At 42.2% G+C, this 23845-nt stretch overlaps 1 protein-coding gene and 1 pseudogene across 1 annotated transcript in view; one reads left to right on the forward strand and one right to left on the reverse strand.

The window, feature by feature from the left end:
• NRG3 (neuregulin 3) overlaps positions 1–23845 on the reverse strand; it is a 1013555-nt gene that overhangs the window by 615904 nt on the left and 373806 nt on the right. The gene's annotated exons all lie outside the window — the stretch shown is intronic.
• Positions 10789–12313, forward strand: LOC102429525 (annotated as a pseudogene).

Below are 23845 nucleotides of genomic sequence, written 5' to 3' on the forward strand. Positions count from 1 at the left end.
TCTCCAGATCCAGGACAACAGGAAACCACCTTTCTGGGCAGGAGGCATTCACAAGCCCCAGTATATTTAGCACAATAATAATAGATGTTACTGTGTCTTTGTTATGGAGGTCCTGCTGTTTTGTGTGATTTTCCCAGGCTCTCTCACAGGGCTGCATACCATAGGAACTGAGCTAGAAATTTCTTCTCCCACATCTCTGCTCCTAACTATTTATAGGTTGAACTATTTTTGGCAAAAATGATTCAAGTTTGCCTCTGAAAACTTAAATTGCTGAACTATAATAGCTATTTTTCAATGAAAGCTTAACTTTATGTACTTGCGGAAAGCATCACATGTTAATATGATTATTCATTTTCTCAAAAAACAATGTAGCCTGAATTTTGGCAGCTCTGTTATATCTGTGCAAGGAATGCGGTCCTTCCCGGCTGTCCTCCTGATGATGTCACAGAACCAGCAAATCACAAAGGAAGTCAGCCCCAATGTGACTGAACCCCACTCCAGAGCTACCCACGCAAAGAGCCTTACCTTCTACTTTCTTCCTTCCTCCTTACTTGGGAGTATTTCCCCAGTCCGAGTGGGGAGCCTTTCACCAGAGCGAGGCCAGAGGGCAGGGGGACTCACCGTGATGGAGCCTGTTGCCCGCTGTGAGCGGTGCTGCCGATGTTCCAGCCGCACAGAGCAGGGCTCACCGGTGAGCATTTGGGAAACCGAGAGATTGAGAAGATGGTGGAGTTGGACAACAGCTCAAACTGACACAGCTAGGCAACACGAGACTGGAGCCAGAGCCTGAAGACTAAGCTTTCTCTGCTCTACAAGTGCTTCCACACCTGGGAAAGCAGCACAGTCACCTGAGAAACAGCTTGCAAAGTCAGATGCCTGGGTCCCACCCTTGGAATCAAGAATTTGCGGAGATGCTGGTGGAAAAGCAACCGCGGGGCCGAGGCACAGCTGCCCCGCAGATTGTCACTCAAGAGCCATCATGTCCTGCCTTGCTCCCGCCTTCCTAAGGACAAGGGCAAATACGAATGCCTGTTAACTGATTCAACCATCACAACAACCATATGAAGCATGCGCTAGTTTTCTCCGTTGTGAGAATGAGGAAACGGAGGCTGTAATCACTGAGCAACTTGCAAGAGGCTGGAGGGCTGGTGCGTGGCCAGCTGGCATTCAAGCCCAGGCAGGCTGGCTCTGAGCTGTCCTTTTAACCTCTGTATTACCCAGCCTTTCCAGTGCTGCTACCCCAAATCCTACGCAGGGTAAGGACCCCATGGGACCCACCTAGTCGGTCCATGCCAGTGACAAGGAAGTGACTTTTCTAAGCATGAATCCACGCCTTGCACCAGCTCCCAATCACTTACACTACAGCAGGTGAATCGGTGGCGTAGAGGCCAGCTACATACTAGGTATCTTTATTTATTTATTTATTTTTATGTTTGCATTTGATTATTAGAGAGGGAGAGAGAGGGATAGAGAGATAGAAACGTCATTGAGAGAGGAACATCATCTATCGCAGTGGTTTTCAACTTTCCTAATGCTGCGACCCTTTAATACAGTTCCTCATGTTGTGGTGACCCCCAACCATAAAATTATTTTCGTTGCTACTTCATAACTGTAATTTTGCTACTGTTATGAATCGTAATGTAAATATATGATATGCAGGATGTATTTTCATTGTTACAAATTGAACATAATTAAAGCATAGTGATTAATCACAAAAACAATATGTAATTATATATGTGTTTTCCGATGGTCTTAGGCGACCCCTGTGAAAGGGTCGTTCAACCTCCAAAGGGGTCACGACCCACATGTTGAGAACCACTGATCTATCGGCTGCTCCTGCATGGCCCCTACTGGGGATCAAGCCTGAAACCAAGGTACATGCCCTTGTCCGGAATTGAACCCGGGACCCTTCAGTCTGCAGGCTGACACTCTATATACTGAGCTATACTGGTGGTCCTAGTACAGTGGTTCTCAAACTTCCTAATGCTGTGACCCTTTAATACAGTTCCTCATGTTGTGGTGACCCCCAATTTCATTGTTACAAATTGAACATAATTAAAGCATAGTGATTAATCACAAAAACAATATGTATTTATATATGTGTTTTCCAATGGTCTTAGGCGACCCCTGTGAAAGGGTCGTTCGACCCCCAAAGGGGTCGCGACCCACAGGTTGAGAACCGCTGTCCTAGTACTTCCCTGTAATGTCTTTCCTGGGGCTAAATCCTGTGTTTCTTCCTCCACTCCATTCAGCAATCATAAAGTCTCCATCTGGATCTATGACTGGATTTCTTACGGCCACACCCCATCCCAGATGGAGACTAGCTCAGAAGCATACACTATGAGAAAGCAAGTGGTTTTCTATAAAGGTAAGCCCATGACCTTTTCTCCAACATGTTGAAGGAAGTCCTATCTGGGAAATAAAAGTGAAGCGGGAATGAGAAGTCCCCCCTCCCGCCTCTGGGCTCTGGGGCATTCCCCTAGGTATCTGATGCACTAAGGTTCCAAAGGCAGGGGAGCTGCAGCATTTGTGCTCGGGGCCTAAAACCACTCTTAATGAGGCCAACAGGTCCTAACACTTGGCTTAATCCTTTAACCAGAACTTGGAAAGAACACCAGGTGGTCCCTCAAGTTTTCCAGTTCATAACAGCACCAATTCGACTCATCATTCTTTTCATAGTTTACTGCCTCAGAAAATGTCATGTAAGAGCCATCTAACATAAGAGAAAACAGAATAAAAAATAAGATCTTTTTAATCAGGCCACAATTATGAGAGGACACTAGTTATTTGTAGTGTTTCTGTTCCTGGGTACAAAGGTTTCTGGGGGCAAGCAGACATCAGTGAGCTCTGGGTGGCCTAAGGCACAGGATGAATTGTCATTGGAGGGTTGTAAAAGCTACAACTTCCTCTCATTTAATTGCCTTGCCTCATGGAAAGGAGCAATTAGAGTGCTGCTTGCTAATACAGAGATAAATGATTGCCTTGTTGAGAGCCTTTTGGGGAGCAGGATGTGCAGAATGAGTGAGCTTAAAATCTACTTTATTACAGCCTCATCCTAAGGTAGATGAAAGACCTTGCCAAAAGAAGGATTTGTAGTTTCCAACGTGGAACCTCCCAAACCCCTACAAGCACTGTGGAAAGCACAAAGACAGTGGTCAGGTGACTGTGGTATTCCAGGATGGTATTTTTGCTCATCTTCCAAGCATTTCCTCTAGCTTTGCACAAACCAGAAAAAGGAAGATAGATCATTTTTTTTAATATATTTTGTATTGATTTCAGAGAGGAATGGAGAGGGGGAGAGAGATAAAAACATCAATGACCAGAGAGAATCATTGATTGGCTGCCTCCTGCACACCCACACTGGGGATCTAGCCCACAGCCATGGTATGTGCCCTGACCAGGAATCGAACTGTGACCCGCTGGTTCATAGGCCGATGCTCAATCACTGAGCCACGCCAGCTGGGCAGGACGATCATCTTTTAATGTTTGACAGAGAACGGTGATGGTGCAACGAGGGAACACTTGGGATAAGGTCTTCCAGGAGGTGATTTTCCAAGGACCAGATGCCTCACATTGTCAAAGGCAGGAACCAGAAAAAAACTGTCACTTGACATTCTGAGCCAAAGGGACCCCAACTGTTTAAATGTTTTGGATTTCTTGCCCTACTTAATGTCATTCTATAAAGTTCAGTGTCGATATGCACAGCACCACCTTAATTAGCATTTAGAGAATAAAGATCCATTTTTCAACCTTTTCCTCAGAATGCACAGGGAGGAGGAAAGTTCTGTGATGCTACCTCTCTCCCCTCCTTCTCTTCACTCACTTTGTGGGAATCAGGCACTTAGCCATCATCCGCATAGCCGGAGCCCCCACTCTCAGCTCCTGAGACAGGCCTGGAGACTCTCCTCTCAAGTTCAGTTATTTCAATCCCATTGATCTCTCATTTACTTTAAGAAGTAGATTCAATAGCAAAGTATTTCTTCACTGTATTTTGAGAACTCTTCCAGGGAAAGGCCATTACTTTTTGCAGTAAGCTGAGGATAGAAACGATTTTACTGTCTCTCAGGATAACTAATTTCGATTGATCTCGTTAAGCTCTAAAACATGTTGCCACGGTTAATTATAATTCATCAATCACACCAACACATGGCACTCACCGATGGAGACAGCCCTGCGTGTTTGTTTGAGGTATGCAAACAATATTGTGAGAGATCAGTTTTAATCATCTCCTACTCTGTGTTCATTGTCAGGAAAATGTGATTTAAGGAAAATCATTTACTCGTCCCCAAATGTATTAATGCAAAACAAGTTTACTTTTTTATTCTTTATAAAGAAAATCAACACAGCCAACAGAAATCAGTTGACAAGTATAAAAGGTTCTCAGTCAGTTTAATATCCATGAAGTGTTTATTGATGTGTGAAGCCAAAACATTATTTAGATAAATGCTTTTTTGTCTATGTGGATTTTGGAAAAGAATCAGGTGGGTTTCTTTATGGTTTTTTTTGTTGGTAAACCTTGAAAAAAAAGGGTGGCAAACAAGTCAGAAGTAGTTTCAGTTCATGTTTTTTTCAGCAGGTGCTGACAGTGATGAACAAGTTGGAGACTTGGAACCAAAACGAGAGGTGTCTCCAAGGCCAGGGCTATTTGCCTCAGCGGAGTCAAATGACCAGCATGTGCACTGCGGCTGGAAGCTTTATTTGCTAATGAGCCATTGGGGGGAGGGGGGAGCATTCATTCATTCATTCATTCATTCATTGGGAAATGAATCCCTATGAGACCTTCTCTCCTGGGCATTGAGCTGGGTTGAAATCAGCAATAAACAAACCAGGTATGGCTTCTATCGCCACACAGCGACAGTCTCATGAGGAAAACAAACCTTTAAATGATTGACTACAATAAAGTGTGCTGTGTCCTGGCCCCGTGGCTCAGTTGGTGGCACCATCCTCCTGTACACTGGACGGTTGTGGGTTTGATTCCTGGTCAGGGCACATTCTCAGGTTTTGGGTTCTATTCTAGGTCAGGGTGCATGTGGGAGGCAACTGATCCGTGTTTGTCCCACGGATGTTTCTCTCTTCCTCTCTCTAAAATCAATAAAAACATATCCTCGGGTGAGGATTAAAAAGTAAATGAATAAATGAAGTGTGCTGTAAATCACTGTAGGAGAACAGGGTACAATATGAGGAGGCTGAAGCAGACACCCACCTTGTATAGGGGGCAAGCAAGACATCCTGGTGGAAGTACTTTTAGGTGCATAACTAAAGATGATTCATAACTCTTCAGGTAATAAAGAAAGGAGGATAGCTCCAAGCAGAGATCATCAGAGCTGCTTATGTACTTTTGACCATGAAATACTCGCAGTCAAATTGTCAGGCCATGCACCCAATAAAGAGCAATGAATATAGTCAGGGATGTGGGGCTCGGCCAGGAAAAAAAGAATATCAAAACCAAGAACTAAACACCATCCCCTTTTAGTTGTTTGAGAACCTGTCTCTTATTCACACAGGTCCTGCAGTGGTTCTCACATGAGTGTGTTAACCCAACCAGCATAAAATTGCTCACTCACTCTGCTCTGTCCATTCTGATTTCATGGACCTCTATGGGAGAAGCTTTCTGACATTTATGGTACAAAGGATCTTGCTAGAGGGCATTTTGAATGACAGAGGGAACAGGGAAGAAAGAGTAGAAGAGTTATCAGGGTCTAGTCCCCAGGGACCACTGAGGCCCCAGGGTAACATTTCTCTATCTGAAGTCATTGCATGCCATTCAGCACCACCCACTACCAAAGCAGAAATGAACCCCAGCAAGATGTCTAGGTCTTTGAGGAATTCACCAGTGCGCCCGCGCTTTCTCCCAGTCTCAGGCTGCATACTCTTATATGCCATGCAGTGAGAATAAAGAACCAAGAATGAGCCCATCACTTGGAACTAACTGCTTGGAGACTTAGATAACCTTAGTGCAAATCCTCATTTCAAAATATAGACAAGACTAGGTGCATCCCCTAAACCTTCATAAATGTTGTCCTGTTCATTGGGACACTTATGTCCTCTCAGCCCCTCCTTTGTATTCACAGACATGTGGTTATGTTGGAAGTGTGCTGAAGACCCGGCACTTCATGACTTCATGCCCACCATCTCATCGGCTCCTCCAAGGCTCTCCAAAGGCTGAGCAGAGCAGACCAACATGCTGCTCCCCCTGCTCCCCTTAACAGGACACACAAAGCCACTTCCTGCAATCCTAGTGGAGAACATAACCTTCCTCTAGTTACTCACTGTGGCCAGAATCGAGCTACAGCATAAAAACTACATATTTAAAGGTTAAACTTCACTGCAAAATGAATGCCGGGATACAACCAGACCAGCATGGAGCAAGAGGATGCAATTCCTTTAGGAGGGATTTGACAACTAACTCTAGGATGATGGGAAAGGAATACGGGCATGAATAGAGCCAAGGAAGAAAGGTTACTCTAATGACTACAAGTTCTTGAATGTTACCACATTCCCTGGCGTCAAGAAAATGGTTATTATCCAACCCAAAAGCAGAGCTAATTCATGATGATTTGCATATATATAAATGCCTGAATTATCTAAGTAAACTAAGCATGACTCAAATCACAATGTAGTTTTTTATTTATTTATTTATTTATTTATTTATTTTTATATTTATTTTATTGATTTTTTACAGAGAAGAAGGGAGAGGTATAGAGAGTCAGAAACATCGATGAGAGAGAAACATCGATCAGCTGCTTCCTGCACACTCCCTACTGGGGATGTGCCCGCAATCAAGGTACATGCCCTTGACCAGAATCAAACCTGGGACCCTTCAGTCTGCAGGCCGATGCTCTATCCACTGAGCCAAACCGGTTAGGGCTATTTATTTATTTTTAAAAAATCATACTTTGGGTTAAAAATTTTAGGAGAGAATTATATGAACTGGGTAACCTTAAGCTACACATGCAATCATGCCAGGGCACTGTTTTAGTGAGTAATATAAAGAGGAGTCTTTTCTGGGCTAATAATTCTTTTTTTAAAAAGACCACATTGTTTCCACTGATTTTATGTTTCAAAAACACATTTATTGATCACTTACAGGCATTTCTAGGTTGAAGGTTTTAAAAGGACATGAAAATAACATATCCTTGCTATAAAAATGTCTATAAAAGTACAATTTGAATGAAAAAGCTGAACATGAAGGAAATAACTACTATGGAATATCTAAAATTTAAATCAACTAAATTATATGATGATGTCATCTTCACAAATGAGGGAGAGAGATTTTTATTAAGAATAAAATATATGGCCCTGGTTGGTTAGAGTGTTTAGAGCAGTGATGGCGAACCTTTTGAGCTCGGTGTGTCAGCATTTTGAAAAACCCTAACTTAAGTTTGGTGCCGTGTCACATATAGAAATTTTTTGATATTTGCAACCATAGTAAAACAAAGACTTATATTTTTGATATTTATTTTATATATTTACATGCCATTTAACGAAGAAAAATCAACCAAAAAAATGAGTTTGCTTGTCACCTCTGACACGCGTGTCATAGGTTCGCCATCACTGGTTTAGAGTGTCATCCCAATACACCCAGGCTGCCAGTTCTATTTCCAGTCAGGGCACATGCAAGAATCAACCAATGAAAACATAAATAAGTGGAACAACAAATCAGTATTTCTGTATCTCTCTAATCAATAAAGTAAATAATAAAACATTGCCTTTAAATCATGACACTTCAAAAATATTTTTAAAAGTTTAGCCTACTGCTAAAAAAGAAAATCCACTATTTTTTAACTGATATATTTTAAGGATTTGAAAATAATATTCTGTGATATACATGTACAAAGTTCAAATGAAAATATTTTTTAGTGTTCATAATGTGCTAAACATTGCAGATATAAAGATATGTCATTTTTATGTTTTCAAGAATCTCATAGAACAATATTTATAGACCTGTCTAACAAGCCAACTCATAACATTATATTGTAAAAATAGCCATAACTGGTTTTGCTCAGTGGATAGAGCGTTGGCCTGCGGACTGAAAGGTCCCAGGTTCGATTCCGGTCAAGGGCATGTACCTTGGTTGCGGGCACATCCCCATTAGGGGTTGTGCAGGAGGCAGCTGATTGATATCTCTCTCTCATTGATGTTTCTAACTCTCTATCCCTCTCCTTTCCTCTCTGTAAAAAAATCAACAAAATATATTTTAAAAAATTATATTGTAAAAATACATATCATTATCTATGCAGTCAGGATATAAAAATATGGTATTTACTTGTATTTATAGGTTAGCTGTTTTGAACTCTTTACTGTAAATACTTAAAATATTGGCTTGCATTATTCAGTATAATCCTGTCTTTTGTGACAATGCAGAGCAAAATCATGTTAAACTGTGCTGGCGAGTTTCCAAAAGAAATAGGTTTATAAAGCATTAGCCAGGTATTTAAGATAACCTATGGAAACACTAAAATTCATTTCTTTTCAGAATTTAGTATTATTTATAAACAACTTTCTAGTTGAGGACAAAAGAGGCATTTTAGAATCAGTTTGTTCAAATCTTCTGGAGTGGCATTTCCTCTCTATAAATAAAAGGCTAAGTGATCGACTGCTCATTGGACTGACCGACTGACCGACTGGCTGGCCAGCCAGCTGGTACATATGACACGCACTGGCAATTTAAAAATAAATGTTGACTCGTGCATGCACAGTACATATAAAGCTCTCTTGACACCAATCGCACACGACACCAGAATGTATCTGAAGACCAACTATTGGCACTTTATTGTTGTTATGTCATGTTGTTGTTGTTTATTTATTAATCAATTTATCAATCATGGTTTATATCAATTTTTTTATATCATGATTTGTTGTTTTTATATCATGTTGTTATTGTTTATTTATTAATAAATTTATATTATTTTCCTATACATTTTACTAATTTTCTTTCATCTCTGACACTTCTATTATAGAGAAAGTGAATAGTGATATTAAAATATTTTGTATTTTAATTTTATAATAGTATATTATATATACTATTTTGAAATGTAATTTTTTGCAGTAATGTAATTACTGCATGGATCTTTCTTCTAATTAATTTCCTTTCAATGTGCATGAATCTGTGCATCGAGCCACTAGTCTTATATAATAAAAGCCCAGTGACCGAATGGTGAAACTACCAGAATGAGGGCTAGACCAGCATGATGCGCACTGACCACCAGGGGGCAGACGCTCAATGCAGGAGCTGCCCCCTGATGGTCAGTGCACTCCCACAGTGGGAGCGCTGCTTGGCTGACCGGATGAGCAGTGTTCCCACAGAGGGCCAATCCCCGCAGGCCATACCCTCCAGCAGTGCATAAATCCTGTACACCGGGCCTCTAGTTTAAAATAAAATACACTGATGCTTTAAACAGAAGTGGCCATCCTTGGACAGGTTTGTGTAATGTATTTCCTGTCATCACTACCTTGAGTTCATGGATTTATATGTGAATTGAAGCAGTTATCTATTTATGCCTATTATGTTCTAATAATATTTTGCCCTGTTACATATTTTGGAAAGTGAATTCTGGATGCATAAAATGAGCTTATTGTTTCCAGTAATTAAACAGGTCATCATCTTAGTTAAAACTGGGTTCTAAGCACAGTATACATAAAAATATTCAGTTCTCAGAGGATTGTTGCATCTCTTTACTTACTTTTACAAAATATTTGCATATTAAAGCCTTGATAACATCGCATGCAAGGTGACTGTTGTCTCTTCCGGGACATATGTGATCGGAGCATCGCAGGGGGAATGAGCGCTGATGTTGTTCCTTAATTCAGTGTTGAAGCACAATCCTGTCTAGCTCATTTAAATTCTATTTCCTAAGGTCACTTCCTCTTCATATACAATGAACATGATACAATTATATCTTTTGAGATTTTTAAAACATGGCCTTTATATTGGAAAAATGCCCCAAGCCAGTCCATCCTTGATGCTTGACACAGTCACTGCAGGGAAGAAACATCTGCACAGAATATGTCTCAAGGACCTGGCATATATGGCATACTGTTCTTAATATGTTTGCTCCCCTTCTTAGAGCTATGTGTTTTAACCAAGGTCACCTCTCCGAGAAAGGTTGTTTCACCAGGTGAGGATTTTTTCCTGGAGTTAGGGATTAACAGGACTAAGGAAGAGAATAAATCAGTAAAACCCCCTAGTGTTACAGAAATACCATGCACTACTTATGAAGAACTTGGACTAAGACTGTTGGCAATAAATTTGGGACTTGTTGGGCCCACATCCCCAGGGATCTGCCCACCAGGGAAAGCACCAAAGCCTATACCTCTGGAGACCCACTGACACAAGGCTGTCCCAGGGAAGGCAAACAGCAAGGCTGGGAGGACATAACCTTTACTGGGTAGGATAATTTCCTTTAGTCACTTCCTTGTAGCTTATCAGTAGAGCAGTGACCTTGGAATAGCCCTTATAATAGAACACAGAGATTAACCTAGACAGGATTAAACTCAACAGAACTAGATTAACAAACGCCCCAAACTCTGGAATAGAATGGATAGGATTAAAATCAACTGGTATAAATACAGATGTAACAGGACAATAAAGACAGAACCTGGCTGGAGAACCTGGCTATGCTGATCAACTGAACGCTGTCTCTGTGTCTTTCCTTCCTCACCGACTCCGTCCACACCTTTGGGAACCTCTGGACCTGCTGGGGCTGGACCCCAACATCTGGCGATCGAACAGTCCACTGGAACATGTGTGAGCAGGTGAGTGAGAGTGCCCTGCACCAAGGGCGCTGCATGCCGCCTTCCTCCGGGGCCTGGAACTCGGACTTCGCGCTTTGGAGAGCCTTGGGCGGCGGAGCGCCCAGAGGTTCGCCGCAGGGCTTCGAGGGCGGGCCACGCCAGGATCCCAAGGACGGGAGCAGCAATGGGAACCCAAGCCTCCCCCACCTCTCCTCGGAAGGGCAACATCTCTATAGCCCCAAGCCGCCCCTCTCTAATACCAGAGTTTCGGAAAACCAGCCACCACCCTACTTTCCACCTCCCTACCAGCCGCTGATTTATTCCCAGTGGGCAGACCCCTACTCGCATCGGGGAGAAGCGAACGCTGCCATCAACCCCCTGCACCAGTCGGCGCCAGCTGGCAGTCAGCCACAGGCCTGGCCCGGCCGCCAGAGCCAGGAGGCTGCTGGCTTGCCCTTGCACCACGGGCGCCCGGCCAGCCTGCTACCCCATCCCTCCGGGCTGGACTGCAGCGCTATGAGCGCCCACAGGGATGGCTTCCACCGCTCAGACCTGCTGCTGCCCCACGCGCACGCCCTGGACGCAGCGGGACGGGCGGAGAACCTGGGCCCTCATGACATGGGGGAACCGATGGACGAGGTGCAGAAGGTGGATGAGCAGCCCCTGCTTCTGCATGATCAGACTGGGATTCGCAAAGGTCCCATTTCAATGACCAAGAATGCCTTGAGTCTCCCCTGTCAGAAGGAGCTGGTGGGGGCTGTGATGAACCCCAGTGAGGTCTTCTGCTCCGTCCCCGGAAGATTGTCCCTCCTGGGCTCCACGTCGAAATACAAAGTGACAGTTGCCGAAGTCCAGAGGCGATTGTCCCCACCTGAGTGCTTAAATGCCTCAATACTGGGAGGTGTTCTCAGAAGAGCCAAATCTAAAAATGGAGTTCGGTCCTTGCGGGAGAAGCTGGACAAGACTGGGCTGAAGCTTCCAGCCGGCAGACGGAAGGCTGCACCCGTCACCCTCCTGACGTCCTTAGTAGAAGGGGAGGCCGTTCACTTGGCTCGGGACTTCGCGTATGTCTGTGAAGCTGAGTTTCCTAGTAAGCCGGTGGCTGAGTACTTAACTAGACCTCATCTCGGAGGACGGAATGAGATGGCAACGAGGAAGAACATGCTGCTGGCTGCACAGCAAGTGTGTCAAGAATTCACGGACCTCCTCCACCAAGACCGAACACCCAACGGGAACAGCCGGCCGGCCCCGGTCCTAGAGGCGAACATTCAGAACTGCCTGTCTCACTTCAGCCTGATGACCCACGGGTTTGGCAGCCAGGCCATCTGTGCCGCCGTGTCTGCGATGCAGAACTACATAAAAGAGGCTTTGGTCATCATAGAGAAATCCTACATGAATCCCGGGGGACCAGAGTCCAGCTGATTCCAGCAAGACCTTGGAGAAGATGGAGAGCATTGGAAATGAAACAGGTGGAAACAAAGGGAAGAAGAGTCTGCAAGGGGAACAAATCTCCAAAACCACTCTCACAGATTCAGCCCAACCAGAGAATTGCCCAATTACTCCTGTTACCAATACATAAAATAGGGACAGCTGTTACCCAGGAAGCCACAGGGCCGGAGGCTTTGGATGTAGTGATGCAGCATTTTGGATACAAGAAATCCGTCCACACCTTTGGGAACCCCTGGACCTCCCGGGGCTGGACCCCAACAGAAAAACATAAAGAGGTTGGTACTTAGACATACTTGTAAGAGTCAGCACTTCTGTTTAAAAATAATTCCCTACCAAGCTTCTGAAAAAGACAGCTCAGACTCCAGAGAGCCTGCCATCATGTCTTTGCTGAAAGTCGCCAGTCCAGCCCTGAGCATCCTTCACTGGCCGCTGCCTGAAGGAAGACTAGACTCTCCTTACAAACAGCCCAGCCTTTCAGGTCATGTCAGTGCCTGACGGCTCTGGGAAATCTGCATTTCAATATCCTACAAATAAAATGAAAATCAGATAGACCCTGTCTTCTGTTGAAATGTCAGTCTGTGCAGCTGAATTCTAAGGTGAACTTTTGAAAAGTTTCCTAACCCTACGCACATATCAATTCTGGGAAAATTTTGGCAAGAGATAATCGGTGAATTCCAATAGAAGATGGTAGTTTGAGCACACACGTAACTTACATTAATTAATGACGTTAAATTAAGGAATAGATATACATGTGTAGTTTTTAAACCATTAAAAGAAACATTGACAATTGTTATCTCTGGGGGGTTGGATTCATAATTATAGTGGAACACTGAAACTTTATTTTTTAAATATTCAATTAATTTTAAACATATTAGTAAGCTATGTTTTTATTTAAATAAAACATTTCAATGTATATTTTCTCTCAAAGAGTAATACAGCTGAAAGGTATATTAAAAATCATTTGGTCTACCCAGCCTCCTCCAGCCTGGTAGGTGGTTGCTCAGATATTTCTTGAATTAGTCAACTGAAAATGTTCAGACACAATGGGATGGAATATGAGTTAGATGAAGTGGAGGTTTTCCATCTGAATCAGTTAAAGGCTTTACTGGTAAAAGAGAACGAAACACCAATCTTCCAGAAATGTCATGACAGTCTAGATCAGTGGTTCTCAACCTTGGCTGCACATTAGAATCACCTAGGAATATTTTTAAAATTGATTTCTAATAATCAATTTCTGGGCCTCATCCTCCTGAATTCTGTTTCTTTGTTATGGGGTGGGGCCACAACATTAGTAACAAAGAAACAGAATTTCCAGAGGATGAGGCCCAGAAATCAGGATTTTAAAAAGGTTCCCAGGTGATTCTAATGTGCAGCCAAGGTTGAGAACCACTGGTCTAGATGGAGCCAGAGGAAATATCCCATGGAGGAATGACCTTATAGGGCAAGAAAACTAGAATGAAGTGCAGAGGCCAGCCTAAGTGTAAAGCCCTGGTCTGGAGTTAGGTGGGCGTGGCTTCGTGTGGGCGTGGTTTCTAGTGGGCTGCTTTCAGCAAGAGGTTTCTTCTGTCTTATCTGATCAATGAGTAATAATTGAAAATTGCAATATAGGATTGATGGGAAGATAAAATAAGCTATGCAATGCTTATGGCTATGGCTCACAAACAATACAATAAAATAAACAGAGAGTTAAATTTTAGCTTTTACCAGTTTTACTAATTACCTGGTTAGGCTTGTTCATAGTTCTCTGATCCTAGTAGTGTCAAGGGCTGTATACTAGAATACTTCTTTAGAAAGTGTTTCTAAAGGAATCGTAGGGGTAAAATATTTCTTAATATTTAAATGGTTCTCCCTCTGTAATCTATCTTTTCTCATCATACTCATACCAGTATTCTTGTCCTTAGCGAAAAAAGCAAATGTAAATATGTAATAGTTATTTTTTATCTTTAAATTCTTTATTAGTTAAGGTATGTAATAGTTATTTTAATTCATTTTTGTTCTTTAAAGTGCTTGAAGCTAAAATATTAAGAAGAAAGGTGTTAATAAAAACTGATAATAATTCTAAATATGATGGGTACTTCTTCCTTTAAAATAAGAATTCAGACTTGGAAAAAATGGTAGTGGATTTTTATTTTTTATTTTATCCAACCTTCCATCAGCTATAACTTTTGGTAAAAGAAGCTTCTCTGATCTTAGAAAGAGAATTTCCTAGACACTTTGCCATTTTCTTTTGTTAAACTAACATCTGAACACATGATTGCAAACAATTTACTAGTGTCCTCTTTTCATTATTCTTGATGGCTATTTTATATTCATTGACAACATTTCAGAAATTACATATATTTTTAATTTTAAAATTGCCATGCCATCTCTGATTAGATTGATTCTTTTCCATCCTTTCTGAAATCACTATCATCATAGGAAGTGAAAAGCCACATAGTCACAAATGGATATTTTGGTTTGCAAGGAAGTTGCACTAATCTCACTGCTTTATTCTTCTGAATAAAACCTTAGGTTTGAGTTCTTTTGCATCAATCATATATATTTCATGGTGAGTGATACTGGTGGGAAGTGAAAAATGATTGTTTCAGGCATGTCTGGCTCATTTTTATCACCAACAAATTTTATTCTATGAGGGGGTGACAGAAAGAGAGGGAATCACTTTTGTTCTTTCACAGGAAAGAATAACGTGTGTGCTTCTTTCTCTGCCTGGGATTTTATGAATTGAGTCCCTTCCACTTTTGGATTACCTTCTATTTAATGCTTTTCTTAATCACTGTTATCCTTTCAAAGTTCACCCAGTGAATTTACATGAAAAATAGTATTTTGTAAAAGAAACTATATATTATAAATGTTTCAAATACATTTTTATATGCTATATGCATGTTAGAGATTTCAAAAGCTCATTAAATATTGTGTGGCACATTTTCTTCAAATGAATGCAATTTCAAAGGGCCCATTAAACTTCTGTGGTTTTTAATTAATAAAATTGAATCACATTCATTTTAAAATTAAAAGCAGACATTTTCAAAACTTGAGGAACATAAGAATAATTTACATCTTAAAAGTGATAAATAATTGAACTACAGCTTTGTGAAGGAAGGCCCAAGGTGAGCATAAAACACCATTCCTGCACTTTCCTGGCATGGCTGACTCGACACCAGTGTCTGCTCTGTACAAGAATTTCTCTAGCTGGGGAAAGATTCTAGACCAGTGGTTCTCAACCTTCCTAATGCCGCGACCCTTTAATACAGTTCCTTATGTTGTGGTGACCCCCAACCATAAAATTATTTTCATTGCTACTTCATAACTGTAATTTTGCTACTGTTATGAATCATAATGTAAATATCTGGTATGCAGGATGTATTTTCATTGTTACAAATTGAACGTAATTAAAGCATAGTGATTAATCACAAAAACAATATGTAATTATATATGTGTTTTCCGGTGGTCTTAGGCGACCCCTGTGAAAGGGTCGTTCAACCCCCCAAGGGGCCACAACCCACAGGTTGGCGACCCACAGGTTGAGAACTGCTGTTCTAGACTATGAGTAAGCAGCAGAGCAGAGAGCAGTAAATGCCTGTAATGTGTGTAGATGGAGATCAAAAGGTCAACATAAAGCTGTAACAAGTTCGAACAATGAAGAGTAATGTATAATTGCATAAAATACAGAGCTATAACCATGGGATGAAGGATGGAACATTGCTCCAGAGTGGGAAACATCTATTTGAAATAAAAGAGAATTGAAGAGTCTTTGAAAGAAGTTAAAAGACAACTCCAACTTAAAAATGGGGAGGGGGGGGCGGGCAAGAGACAAAGGTGAAACCATTAGAATTTTTACCAGATGATACATGCAGACCCCTACACTGCTCTCCCCAAACACCCCAACAACTCATAACTTTAACCAGGCAATAGTGCTAGGGTCATAGCAGACCTTCTAAAGGAAAAGCAAGGTAACCCAAGGACAACAGAGGCATTGTATCCAAAACTCTATGTTAATTTCTTCTAAGCTTCACAAAAGACAGACACAGAAAGAGGACACAGCATAACATTGAGGGAGAGAAAGAAAGAAAGGAAGAATGTAGCAGATCAAGGCATGTTCAAAATGATTGTCAGGATAAAAGGATACATTAAAAGCCAACTCAAAGGATTTTGAATTTAAAAAACAAAAAAATAGAAGGTAAATCCTGTGTTTTGTTTTTTAAACAACAACAAAAATCTGAATCTAGAAAGCAGATAAATCACAAGTGATTCTTCACCTTGTCAACATACAGTGGGGCCTTGACTTACGAGTGTCCTGACTAACGAGTTTTTTGAGATACCAGCTGTCTCTCGGCTGATTTTTTGCATTGAGTTGATAGAATAATTTGAATTAACGAGCTCCATCTTGGAACGAATTAAATTCGTAAGTCAAGGCCCCACTCTAGTTTAAACCACTCAATCCGTTAGACGGTTAGATCTACATGCATTCAATGTTCAAAAGGACCTACAAAATGAGGTCCTTTTCTCAGGACCATTTTTATAATGGTCCATCCGCTTCGCATTGCAGCAAATGAATTCCCTCCTCACCCCCCTGCAGCAGCCTCCACGATGGCCCTGCCAGCTCACCAGCATCTATTCCCAACATTCTTCAAGCACTGGGCCCCCACCGCTGGGCCCTTCTTTCTGTCCTCAGGTGAGTTGAATTACTTGCTTTTCTCTCCACTTAGAGGACCTGGAACCCATATTTGTATGTGCTTCGTTCTTCATTATCATTCGAATATGAGTTCAAATGGGGTCTCAGCTTGCCCCACAATCCAAAAATGGTCACTCACACCTCACCCTGATCGCCTCCGCTTTATCACCTTACTTTCTTTGTAGGAAATGGCGACACCTGAAAGTGCAGCAGGGTTGTTTGCTTGCTGGCTCAGCTGTTGATGGTCTAACTTCCATCCCCAGAAGATCACCTTCACAGGATTGGCGGCTTTACCTCCTTTGTACATTATTGTGGCTCTGGTACCTAGAACAGACCTTGGCCCCAGAAAATGCCCAAATATTTACTGAATAAATAAATCACTGCATTTCTAAACGACATGTATTTCGAAGCAGTCAATAACATTGTCTGGAAAGGAATAAAATAACCCCAAATACCTGAAGTATAAACGATGTTAAGCTAAGAGAGTAACTGTCCTGAGAAAGGTACTAAGTTCTGATTAACATCCACAGGACTCCTCTTTTACGTGGGATGCAGTAACTGCAATAGAGCACTGAGGCTCCGTCCTCACAGCACCAGTGCGGGCTGGTTGGTGGGGAACAACAATATATCAGCAGCATTGCTTGTATGACTCCAATCAATTAGAGCTAATTAGTTAGTAGCCATGGTGCTATGTAACATTGAGCCAAGAGGTCATTTTATCATCTTACATGCTTAATAGTGAGAATAGAGGCCAGGGACAAGAGGCAAGGGGGTTTTAATAGCGTTAAAGGGATTTTCTTGATTGCTTTTCCATAAATTTCATAAGAACCGCTACCATTTACTGAACAAAATACTATACAAAGTCTTCAATGCACACGTTTTGCTTTAATTTCTACAACAGTCCTCAGAAGAAGCATCGCGATCCCTGTTTTTTTGTGTGTTTTTTAAGTAAAGTTGAAGGTCAGAAAGGTTAATTAGCTGTCCAAACTGCACAGCTGGTAGGTGGTGGACCTGGGATGTAAGCATAACTTAAGTGCCTTGCATATATTCCACCACGTTCTCCAGGTGCAGGGTCTTCTATGAGCAGATCCCTTCAAGACCCTGTGTTGTTCTTGGTCACATGAGAGAATCCCCCCTCAGCCTCTCCCCTGGTCCCTTGCTTGCAGCCCTCTGTGCAAACCAGCCCATTCTCCTGATCCAGATGTTACTTTCTCAAGTGAACATGGAGAAGCATGTTTGCACTCCTGTCCTGATTTTCCACCTGGCAGTATCATTCTCTCAAGCAAGCTTGGGTTTCCATGTGGAATGAAGAAGGGAAAATTGGCTATCATAATCAGAATTAAGCTAAAGTTGATATTTCAGGGTTTGCTATTGATTTGTGAATTTGGAAAAACGTTTTGAACATGTGCAGTACGCTGCCTGGCTGGGAAGGCAATGCACAGTGCAGATGCTTCCATGCACTAACCTGGCCCATGGCAGGCCTCGCTCACTGATCATGACCCCATTTCTGATTGAACCCAGGTCACTCTGGTCTCAGAATCCTTGTAATCTCCCTAAGAAGCCACCACCCATCAGCCAGCATTGTCATGAGAAGTGAAACCATTTGCTACACCTGTGGATGGGGAGATAAAAGTTAACCCATCTTGGAAGAATGAATCGGATTCAGCTTTGGGATAATGAGGAAAAGGGCATTTCAAGATGAGTGCACATTCTAGAAGAGAGCAGAGAATCAGGAAAGGAAAGAGCTGTTTTTAGGAAAACACAGACTTTGTGTCATCGCTGCTGTGTGTAGAGTAGTGCGTGCCAAAGAAGGCCCTACCTATCCTGCTGATACACTGAAAATGTGCCCGCTGAGCAAGAAGGGCTATTTGGAATGGTGGTCCTAAAGAGATTAAGGTAGAATCTGCCAAAGGGTAGAGCTTAGTGAGGCAGCCATGGAGACACAGAGACAGTCCCAGTCAGATAAGCGCTGAAGGCTGGAGTCAGGAGAACGACAATGTGAATGTTCACTGGATCCCAGCCATGGCCATAATGAAGAGACAAAGCATGTGCCCGAAGCCCAGGTGTTCCAGGACATAGGAAGGGATCAGTCACAGGAGTGAGGGAAAGGGAGAGGAGTGAAAGTTGTGCTACGTAGCTAACAGTTTTTAAGAGTCTGATCAAAACTAGGCGTTTTACTTACAGTATTAACAACATTTTGCAGCAATTCTAAGGAGTAACCCCACTTTACAGAGCAGGTACATTCTCCAGGCATAAGGCATGCGATTGAGAAATGATTGACGTTGAAGCAGTCTGGCTGCAGACTCATGTACTAACCCAGGGCCTAGAGCAGCAGCAGCAGCAGAACCTGAGACCCCATTAGAAATGCCAATTCTCAGGCCCCACCACAGACCTGCTGGGTCAGAAACTCCAAGAGTGGGGCCCGTGTACCAAGGGCTTTCACACATCTGGTTCGGATCTCACTTAAGTTAGAGAAGCAATGTACTAAAGCACTATACATCTTCTTTAATATAGTTTTATTGATTTCAGAGAAGAAGGAGAGGGAGAGAGAGAGAGAAACATCAATGATGAGAGAGAATCATTGATTGGATGCCTCCTGCATGCCCCCTACTCGGGGTCAAGCCTGCAACCCAGGCATGTGCCCTTGACTGGAATCCAACCAGGGGCCCTTTCAGTCCACAGGCTGAGGCTCTATCCACTGAGCAAAACCAGCTAGGGCTGTACATATTTTTTTTCTTCTTATTTTCTTCCCAGATTTATTGAGATACTAGAGGCCCGATGTACGGAATTCGTGCAAGGGGCTCAGCCCTGGCAGCCGCGGAGGCTTGCCTCAACCATCGCAGCCCCAGCTTCATCCAAAAGGTCGTCTGGAAGGTTGTTCAGCTGTCTCCTCTAATTAGCATATTATGCATTTATTATTATAGATAATTAATACATAGCATGTGTAAGTTTAAGATGTACAGCATGTTCATTTGATACACCCATTAGTTGCAAATTTATGGCCACCATTGACCGCTATATACATTTTAAAGCAGACTTTAGCTGAGGTATGATGCCTGGATGACAGAGTCTACTAGACAGATTTCAAATAGAGAGTTGAACGTAGAAACGGTTTTTTAAAAATATATTTTATTGATTTTTTACAGAGAGGAAGGGAGAGGGATAGAGAGTTAGAAACATCGATGAGAGAGAAACAAGAATCAGCTACCTCCTGCATACCCCCTACGGGGGATGTGCCCACAGCCAAGGTACATGCCCTTGACCAGGCTCGAACCTGGGACCCTTCAGTCCGAAGGCCAGCCCTCTATCCACCGAGCCAAACCGGTCAGGGCTAGAAACAGTTTTTGAGAGGAGACCATGAGCTCACCATCCTCCCTGTTCAGCTGAGGATGATCAGTGAGTAATTGGTGGGTGTGAAAGGCCAGGGCCTGAGAGGGAGGCTGGATAGATAAAGATGAGCTGTGTATGCACATAGTGGGTTTGCTGAAAAGGCCCAAGGAAAGAACACTGTTTTCTCTTCCTGCATGCCCTTAGATCTCACCTCCTATTACAGGCTAAAGTGAAACTGAAAAATTAAGGGAGAGCACCAAAGTCAATCCAAGAAAAGATTATTGAACTTGTGAATTTATTCACTGACTTTCTTAGAGAAAATAGTATCGACAATGTAGAGGGAGAGAATTTTTTCTAAGGATTGTCATGAAGGTGCATTGAAGGAAATATTAATGGCAAATATGGACAATGCTTATGAGAAGTTTAGCAGTGAAGGCTAAGAATCGATAGGGAGATGGTGACAGCAGGGCAAAAAAAGGTGTGTAAATGCACGAAGGGCTACTGGTTGTATGACCACAGGAGTGCCATTCACAAGAAATGTAAAGCAGGGTCATCCCTGAAAATGACATTGGTCATCTTCCTCCGAGAAGGTCTGAGTATAGAATGGACATTTCTCATTTCTCATCCCACCACTCAAAAACACTAAAATCAGCCTGTGGTTCCAGTAGTCTAGCTTTGCTAGACAGAAAAGAAATGAAAACATAACTAAGTTTCTTAGCTTTTTAGGGTCTTTAGGTCAACGACTCTAAAATGTGGAAAGGGGGGAATGTATACTCTGAGATTAAAACTGACACATCCTTGTAATATAATTTTTCATTTGCTCAATATGCCTGGGACCTATTGTTTAGGTAATACAACTAGAATCTAGGAAAGGGAGCCTGATAAAATCTATAAAGGAAAGGACAATAGAGTCAACATAAGTGATTTTCACATAGTGGTACTCTGTAAGGGAACAGGAGTATTTCAGAATGGAGGGGTGTGGGGAGGGATGGCTTTGAAATGTAAGGTCACAGGTTTCACCAGGGCGAGAACAGCTCTTCTTGTGGCAGGATCCAGGGTCAGAAGGAAACAGGGAAGCTCCCAACCAGCCACTCTGGCCTCGGAGTCCTATGTGCTATCTGATAAAAGCAATGACATGAGCAAGGTTTTTCCCAGCCTCGGGTTCCTCATCTAAAAACTGAGAATGATAGCAGTACCATGTAAAACGATGGTCCTCACAGGTGTTACTAAGAGAGATTGAATGGGGAAGGGGATTGGTTTCATATCCACCTTTCATTCTCCATTCCATGAGCTCAGGGAGAAAGCAGTGAGTAGTGGGGAGAATTCCTTCAAAATTGGTTCCCTTTAGAATAGCCATTAACACACAACACAAACAGAACTGACTGATACTGTGTCACGGATTTGGCTGTCAATACATCTTTGCTCCAAATGCTGCATCTGTAAGTAGAACGCGTGCTGCCCTTTCCTCTGAGCATGCAGCCGATCTGCTGTTACAACTCTCAAACACTTCTCAGGAGACAAGTGTCCCTCCCTGTAGTGTCATCTCAGATGTCTTTCTGTGGGAGGATGTGCTGCCCACTCTGACAATAGCAAGAGAACTCACCTTCTGTCCGCAGAGATGTGGGTCATCCTATACACACCCACCCTCGCTGTGCAGAGCTGACTTGCTAGGCTTCCCTTAGAATACAAACTTAACGACCTCATCCAGCTCAGAACTAATTCACTTAAACTCAAGCGTCAGTGGTGAAGACTGAAATGCTGGGCAAATCCTGGTGTGTGTCTGAATTGACAAGCACCAACAATAGCCACTCCATGTGCGGTTTCCTCAGCTATGAGGACTGTGTCTGCAGCGTGAGGAAGGCAGCCAGAGCAGGAGGAGCTGCAAGGACGCTGCCTGCATGTGGGGTTTGCCTTGCAGGGCCCCAGTCTACACACCTCAGGTCCTGCAAGGGTGGGTCCAGCCAGCCCCAGCTCTCTGCGAACCCCCTTAGCTGCAGGACTACGCCTGGATTGGGTCTCCCTAAGTCACAAACATTTTGTTTGTCATTTTAAAAAATACTTTCATTGAATTTATTGGGGTTGCATTGGTTAATGGAATATATAGGTTTCAAGTGTACAATCCAATAATTTCTCATCTGTATATTGCATTGTGTGTTCACCCCTCAAAGTCTAGTCTTCCATCACCATTCATCCCCCTTTTATCTCTTTTTTCTGTCTCCGCTCCCCTTTCCTCTGGTAATCACCATACTGATGTCTCTGGATATAAGATTTTTTTTTCTTAATCCCTTTACCTATTTCACATAGACCCTCCCCAAGCTCCCCCACCCCATGATAGTTGTTAGTCTGTTATCTGTATCTATGAATCTGTTTCTATTTTGTTCATCTTGTTCATTATATGCCACAAAGAAGTGAAATCATATGGTATTTTTCTTTCTCTGAATGGCTTATATCACTTAGCATAATACCTTTTAGGTGCATCTGTGGTGTCGCAAAACTTAAGATTTCCTTCTTTTTACAGCTGAGTATTATTCCAGCGTGTAACTGGACCACAGCATTTTCCTCCACTCATCTACTGATAGACACTTGGCCTGCTTCCAAACCTTAGCTATTATAATCTTGCAATGAACATAGAGCTGCATATATTCTTTTAAATCAGAGTTTCTGGTTTCTTCTGATAAATTTCCAGAAGGAATTGCTGGGTTATGAAGCAGTTCCATTTTTAATTTTTTGAGGAAACTCCATACTGTTTTCCACAGTGGCTGCACCAGTCTACATTTCCACCAATAGTGCACAGGGGTTCCATTTTCTCCACATCCTTGCCAACACTATTTTTTTGTTGATTTATTGGTGATAGCCATTCTGACAGGTGCGAGGTGATAACTCCTTGTGGTTTTAATTTGCATTTCCCTGATGATTAGTAGCACTAAGCATCTCTTCATATGTCTATTAGACATCTGTGTGTCCTCTTTGGAGAAGTGTCTATTCAGGTCTTTTGCCCATTTTTTAATTGGATCATTTGTTTTTTTAGGTGTTGGGTTGTACAAGTTTTTTTAATAGATTTTAGATATTAACACCCTCCCCCACATCAGATGCATCTTTGGTGACTATGTTCTTCCATTCAGTAAATTGTCTTTTTATTTTGTTGCTTATTTCCTTTGCTGTGCAAAAACTTTTTAGTTTGATGTAGTCTCATTTGTTTGTTTTTTCTTTTGTTTCCGTTGCCCAAGGAAACATATCAAAAAATATTACTATGAGAAATGTTTGAGATTTTACTGCCTATGTTTTCTTCTAGGAGTTTTATGGCTTTGAGTCTATCATTTTAGTCTTTAATCCACTTTGAGTTTATTCTTGTGAATGGTGTAAGAAGGTGGTCTAGTTTCATTTTTTTCAAGTATCTGTTCAGTTTTCCCAACACCATTTATTAAATACACTATTTTTACCCCATTGTGTGTTCTTGCCTCCTTTGTCAAACATTAATTGACCATAAAGATGTGGGTTTATTTCTGGGTTCTCTATTATGTTCCATTGGCTTATATGTCTGTTTTTATGCCAGTGCCATGCTGTTTTGATTACTATAGCCTTATAGTATAGTTTGATATCAGGCAGCATGATTCTTCCAACTTTGTTCTTCTTTCTCAAGATTGCTGAGGCTATTCAGAG

This window comes from Myotis lucifugus, unplaced genomic scaffold (genome assembly GCF_000147115.1).
Source record: "Myotis lucifugus unplaced genomic scaffold, Myoluc2.0 scaffold_233, whole genome shotgun sequence".
Lineage (NCBI taxonomy): Eukaryota > Metazoa > Chordata > Mammalia > Chiroptera > Vespertilionidae > Myotis > Myotis lucifugus.